Here is a 7,330-nt window from a genome sequence, read left to right on the forward strand (position 1 = left end):
GCGTGTTCAGGAGCTGTCGCTCTGAGTCCAAATAGTTTGCCACGCAGCTCCTCCTCAGGCAGCCGCCCGGAGCCCCAGTGGTTGCTCCGAGTCCAAGCGCTGTGCTGAGCCGCCTCCTCTACGATGATCCCAGTTGTCCGTGTTTACCGCTCCAGCGGGGGGAGGGGCGTCTCGTTGGGCAACTCTACTTCACAAAGTTCCCTGCGTTCTGGGGCTACCACCCCATCTGGGACGCCTCCCCAACGGGAGAGACTCACCCGGCGGCTTTGTGTTGGTCCCAGGTCTCTCAATATCTCCTCTTTTGTATCCTGAGTCCTGGAGCAACGTGAAATGCAGCCACCTTCTGGTCTGCCATCCTGAAATCACTATTTAGCTCATGTCCAACTAACATTTTGATAGACATTCCTGAATAGCAGTAGCTTACAACAGCACAAAACCCCAGAAGAAACATAAAAGAAAACAAAATCAACTCCCCTAAACCCAAACACTTCATCCAGTCTTTGCAGATTGGCTCTGGGCTAAAACAATTCTTCATCACTTAACCAGGCTTGTTCTGAGCCTAGGGATAAGCACAACATGAAAGCTTAGATTTTTTTGGGTCTTTTCTGAGATTCATCTTGCCAAAGGCATGAGTTTCTAAATTCCTTCCTATATATTGGTGATTTTTAATGCTTTATTTTTCCCAACAATTTTCCCCAGCTTTTTCTCCCAGACTTTAGATGGTCTAGTCTCTATCTTTTGCTTCAGGTGTCTGTGGATTATTAATTCTCTTTACAGAATTTTCCAGCAACACTTATACCACTTTTCCAGCCTGAGTTCCAAGTTTGGAAAAACAGAACAGTACCTTGCAGTAATCCTTCATGTTGCTCTCAGACAGGTTAGAACAGGCATACACAATAATTTGTGAATAAGTTTTGCTCTGCTCCCACCAGAATCAGAGACCAAGATTGGGAACATTGGGAACATGGTCTGCTGCCACTTCAAGGCACAGTTTTCCTGCTATTTTTCAAGTTTCCTTTTACTTGATTCAGTGTTTGGTTGCTATATACATGTGACTGTTTTCTATATTTGTGACAAAATTGGTCCTGACAAATTTTGCTTTTTTTCAGTATTTCTGTAGGGGACAATAAAATGGAACTATTCAGTAATTTTGTTGATACTACTGTGTCAAAATGCATTCTACTGGGCTGGGGATATAGCTCAATTGGTAGTGTGCTTGCCTTGCAAGCACAAGGCCCTGAGTTCAATCCCCAGCACACCCCCCCCAAAATGCATTCTACTGTCATGTATAACTAATTAGAACAAATTAAAAAATAAAATTAAAAACTTTTACAAAGACTCTTGATTAAAAGGGTTTTTTTTAATGATTTGAATATTTTGTCCTGCTGTCTTCTGGCCTATATTGTTTCTCATAAGAAATCAACTGTTATTCTTACTGAGATTGTCTTGCTTGTGATATCATTTTTCTCTGCTTCTTTCAAGATTTCTTTTGCCTTTGGATTTCAACATTTTGGTATTTCTAGATCTCTTGGCCTTATCCTACTTGGAGTTCATTAAACTCACAAAGTTTTTCATCACATCTGGGAAGTTTCAATCATTTCTTTGGACATTTTTTCTGCTTCTTCTCTTCTCTCATTCTGGTACTTTCATTGCATTTATGTTGGTGCGATTAATGATGCCCCTCATTTACATTACTCTGTATCGATTTTTCTTCATTTTTTTCTTCTCTCTTCTTTGGATTCCATCATCTTTATCATCTGTCTTCAACTTTGCTGAAGCTCAAATTTACTATCAAACACCTCAGTGAATTTTTCAATTATTTTACTTTTCAACTTGTTTTCATTTTTAAAATACCTGTCCATTTATTGGTTTTATTTATTGGATGAGAAATTATCATCATAACTTTATTACTTTAAACATAGTTTCCTTTAGTTCTTTGAACATACTTATTGCAGGTGTTTGGAAGTATTTGTCATTTAAGTTTGACTTCTAGGTCCTCTCAAAGGCAGTTTCTGTTACCTGAATTTCCCCCTGGGTATTGGTTATTTTTTCTTGTTTCTTTGTATGTTGTATATTTTAAAGTTGAAATTGCAACATTTCAGATAATATATTATAGAAAATTTGTATATCATTCACTTTGCCTTTTGAGCCTGTTTTTGGTTTTTTATTTTAGTTTAGAAATTCAGCAGGACTATTTGAGTAAGGTCTATTTCCACTGTAATGTGAAGCATATGATGTCATTCTTCAGATCCAGCCTTGGGCATGCACACAGTCCCCATGGGATAACATACTTTAAGCAAAGCTCTTTCTGTCTTTCACTGATCTTTCTTTTAAGCTGTCTGTCTCTATTAGCAATATACCCAACCATTAACCTCTACTAATTGCCAGCTGATTGCTCTATTTTTAAATTTGTGACTTGAGTAATAAATTGTTTTACAATCTGATCCATTCAATTTGGGCATTTTGGCAGCAGCAGTCTCTGGTGCAATTTTTGGGAGGGTGCTGGTATTGAACCCAGAGCCTTGCACATGTTAAGCATACCCTCTACCACTGAACTTCACCCCAAACCTAACAGTAATCTTTGAAACAAATCCTTGAGGCTTGTTTCTAACACAGGAGGGCTTTTATTCACTTGTTCTGATTTTTCTCTGTTTTAAATGTTTAGCTGGTCTGAGTTAGCTTGTTGCTCTAATGGAGCTATGGTCTTCTCTTAATTGCTTACCACCAAAGTTTTCATTGTTTTTAAGAGCACCCTTAGACTTGAATTCCCCCACATTCTGTTCCCAATAAATTCTCTTCCCTTGGGAAAACTTTGAGCTAGCTGTTCTCATGGTCTGCCTCTCCCTTTGGGCAAAACATCTGTAACACTCTTCAGAACTGTTCACAGGGAACGTGCCCCACTTGTCTGGAGTAAAAGCCCTACTTCATGAGTAGGGGGCTTCTTTGGAATTGTAGCCTCTGATCTTCCCTTTCCTCTCCTGTTATGCAGTCTCTACTGACGAGCACACTTGTTTGAGGGTGATTGAAACCCTGATATTCTCAGTCTGTCTTGCCTTGGATGCAACTTCTGCCCCATGATTGTGGACTGATGGATGAAGAGTCCCAAAGTTATAAGTCGCTCTTGGCTAAGATAGTATGTGCCACATGGAATTAAAGGGATGAGATGAGAAATGTCGGTGGTCTGCCTCTCCAGAGCACAAACTGGAGCCTTCACTGGTAACTAGAGGGGGAGAGGGAGGCCTGTGTTCTGGCTGCATCCACATGAGGAAGAACTTGGATCATGGTGGGGTAGTGCAAATGGAGGGAGCAGGCTGTGTTTCAAATGCTATAGATTCTCACTGTTCATAGTGAAATTCAGTAGATTTTTCTGGAATCATTGTATGCTCCTAGAACAATTTCCAAAGATTTCAACTAACTGTTTTAACAATAATGTTTACCAGTTATGGTTCTTTTGTTGGAGAGAGTGTCTGCAGAGCTCTTCACATCACCATTCTGAAGTTAATCTCCATTGGCCATTATTTCTTCAAAATATTTTTCTGCTTCCTCCCCTTGAGGAATACAATTACATTCAAGCAAACTGAAGATGTCCCACAGACCACTGATTGTTCTTTTTGTCCTTTTTCCTTTTCTGTTTAATTTTAGTTTCCAAACTCTCTCAACTTGCTATGTGATAAAGTTCACTGATCATTTTTCTACAGTGCTGAATCCTGTGTTAATACCACCTAGCATTTTTTTCATCTGTTATTTTTTTTAATGCTGGAAGTTCAGTATTTTATCATACTTTTTTCTTCTTAACATTCTTATGTTTTCTTCTACATTTTTAAACATATGGAAACTGTTCTAATGTTTTGCTACAAGCTTCTTTATTTCTGTCACTTCTGGATCTGGTCTTACTTATTGACTTTTCTTTATTGATTGTATTTTATAGCTCATTTGAATATCTAGTAATTTTTTTGGATGCCAGATGTTGTACATTTCACCATGTTGGATATACTTTTGTTACCACTAATATTCTTGAGTTTTGTTCTGGGACACAGTGAAGTTACTCGTGAATAATTTGATCCTTCTAAGATTTGTTTTTAAGGTTTGCTGGGAAGATCCAGAGCACCCTTTAATCTAAGCATAATTTTCCCAGCCATTCACTACATAAAATCATTGTGAGTATCCTAGCCCACCAACTACAAGCTACCAGATTTTCCCACTTTTGCTGGAGGCAAAATAAACTGGTTATGGACCTGTAGGAGGGCCAATGATTGTTTCCCCTGCTCCTTTTGTGTGATTCTTTAGGTTCTCCACTTTGAGAACTACCATCATGTAGCATTAGTTCATACAAAATTATAAGAGGTATTAAAATTTTAGGCATACAACTCCTGAGATCCAATAAATGACAAAGAGTTATTGAGTAAAAATGAGTGTAATGCCTATAATAGAAAATTCTCTTTAAAAACCATTTCTGACATTTAAAAACCAATGTCAGTATCACTAAAAATAACACTGACATGAGCTAAATATTCCAAGAGCTGTCATCTTAAGATTCATTTAATTTGATGAGAAGCATTTGGTCCCCTGTTGTCTGAAGAGAGGACTTTATATAGTACCTGCTGTGTACACAGCCCATCTCTCTGATATCCTTAGCAACGACCATACTGCTGCTCATTCGACTGCTTTGAAGCCTCAGGTAATGGGGTAGAGGATTATGGAAATAGCAAATTCTGCAAATATAATAAACTCAGCAATAGATTTTGAATAAATTGATAACTTGTAGCCAAGTTTGATTATGTAGCACAGGGTCATATCCAAGTACAATTATTTGATTTGATGATTGTATAAAAGTGGAACACAATTTAAGGTAGGAATTTTTTTGTGTGTGTGGTGCTGAGGATCAAATTCAGGGCCTCATATATACTGAGTATGTACTAGCTACACCCCAGTTCCAAGTTAGAAATTTGCAACTACGGTATGGGAATGTATTAAAGAGCCCCTCAAAAACTTCTTAAATTATAACATTGTCTGTGTATGTGTATTTTTATGTGGAGGGTGTCCATATCTTTTTCCAGCTTCCAAAAGGAGTGTATGACCCAACTGTTTAAGGCAACCTCAAATAATTTTAAACATTGTCCCTCTCTTCTTTCCTACCTCCCTCCTATTCTCCCTTTCTTTCTTTTTTGTTAGACTTTTTTTTCCCCCAGGGCTGAGGACCGAACTCAGGACCTTGTGCGTGCAAGGCAAGCGCTCTGCCACTGAGCTAAATCCCTGACTCCCCCACTTTCTTTCTTGTCAACGGTGTTCACAAAGATGATAACTTTTGGCAGTGAAAATTATTATGAAGAAGTATATTTAAAAGCTAGTTTGGTAATCCCAGCAACTCAGGAGACTGGTGCAGGAGGATTACAATTTTGAGAACAGCTTCAGCAACTTAGTAAGACCCTAAGCAACTTAGACCCTGTCTCAAAATTTAAAAATTAAAAAAGGGTAGGAATGTGGCTCAGTGGCTAAGTGCCCTGGCTTTAATCCCTGATACAAAAAAAAAAAAAAAAAAAAAAGAAAAGAAAAGAAAGGAAAGCAAAGAAAAGAAAACCTCAGTTGGGAGCACTAGAAAGACTCCACATAATAAGTACATTTTTAAATTTATCAGCTAAGACTGTAGTGTCTGCACCCTTTGAAAATAATCATACTAATGCAAAGTTGTTTCCAATGACTTTGGCTGAACTGAGGTTGCCTGAAACTTTCAGATGAATAAGAAGTAGAAAACTTCCTAAGTTAATGATAAATGAAAGTATTTAAAAATGTTTAGCAATAGATACTCCAGGTGATTTCCGTTAAGATAATCAGACTGAAGCAATGATAAAATGACAGAGTGATTGCAATTCAGAAGTCATCTCTGGATCACTCAGCTAATAGGACAGATGTAGGAGAGGTAAGTTAACGTTACTCTCAACTAAGCTGCAAATTTTATAGATTGAAAATATCCATCTAGAAAATAGAAGGCTTCAAAATTTAGAGGAAATGACAATTAAAAAAAAGGTTAAAAATGTTGTTTCCTATCTCATCTTGGCTTTTTCCCCCAGTATTCCCTCTTGATTTTTAAAAAATATTATTTCTACTAGATGGACAGAATACCTTTATTTTATTTTTATGCCATGCTAAGGATCAAACCCAGTTCCTCAAATGTGCTAGGCAAGCACTCAACCACTGAGCTACAACCCCAGCCCTTCCTTCATGATATTTTACATTTTATAGGACCCTCAATGCTCAGAATCCAGTAGTCTGGAATACATAGTCTTTGTGATTCAAAAGTAATTTCAGGTTTGTGTTTGTATTGGGTCCCTCAGAACCACATTACTCTAATAAAGGTTTTTTTAATTGTCTAGAGCAATTTATGTATGGTGTGACTTGATTTGGTAAGAATAACTTAAAGACTTTTTTTTACTAATTTATAACCTACATTCCTATTGTTCTAATAGCAGAACTTTTGTTTCCCTGTACAGTGAACTGTTCTGTTTTCACTGAAATTCTAGACACACAACAGCTAGACATATTAGAGTATTTTAAGATTAAGGGTTTGAGATTGTGCTCATTTGTAAAATTTATTTGGGTACTTCATTTAAGGTTTATGAGGAAAAAGTTTACTTCAATTGTACTTTTTTTTTTTTTTTGGTGGTACTGGGGATTGAACCCAGGACTTTGCACATGCCACGGAAGTACTCTACCACTCAGATACATACCCAGTCTGCAAATGTACTTGTTTTTAATCATAAAATTTCCACCCCACTACAGTTGGTAGTCTAAACAGTGAAACGTGCTACTGTGTGAGAATATTTTAATATTTGAAAAGAAACTGACTAGTTTTTCAATGTCACCGCATATGGTGAGAAAATTAGATTTGAAAAATTCTGTTTCTTATAGCATGAAGAAAATGCATGTCAATATGTTTACATGTTCCTGTATAAAGCTTTATACATATAACTTTTTAATATCTATATCTATAAAGGTTCCTTTTAAATGTCTTTGCCTTGAATTTCCTTAGTAACTTTAACTCAAATAAGATTATTGTACAAAGGTTTTTTTCCTTTTATGCCTTTTTTAAAATCTAAAAATTAGTTGTCCTTTGTTTCTAGTATGATAGGAATTTCTTTTTATATTGTGTTTGTGATGCAAATTAAAGCTGTTTGTAGCTGATGCAGTGGAATACATTAGAAAGGATGTTCAACAGAGATATTTGAGGTCTCTACCTAAGACAAAGTAAGTACTTTTTTTTTAGAAACTTAACTGGAATAAAAGATTTCTTTTTGGTTTTGTGTTAAGCCTGACCTCTACGGGTTGGGCCTCT

This window comes from Sciurus carolinensis, chromosome X, assembly GCF_902686445.1.
Source record: "Sciurus carolinensis chromosome X, mSciCar1.2, whole genome shotgun sequence".
Classification (NCBI taxonomy): Eukaryota; Metazoa; Chordata; class Mammalia; order Rodentia; family Sciuridae; genus Sciurus; species Sciurus carolinensis.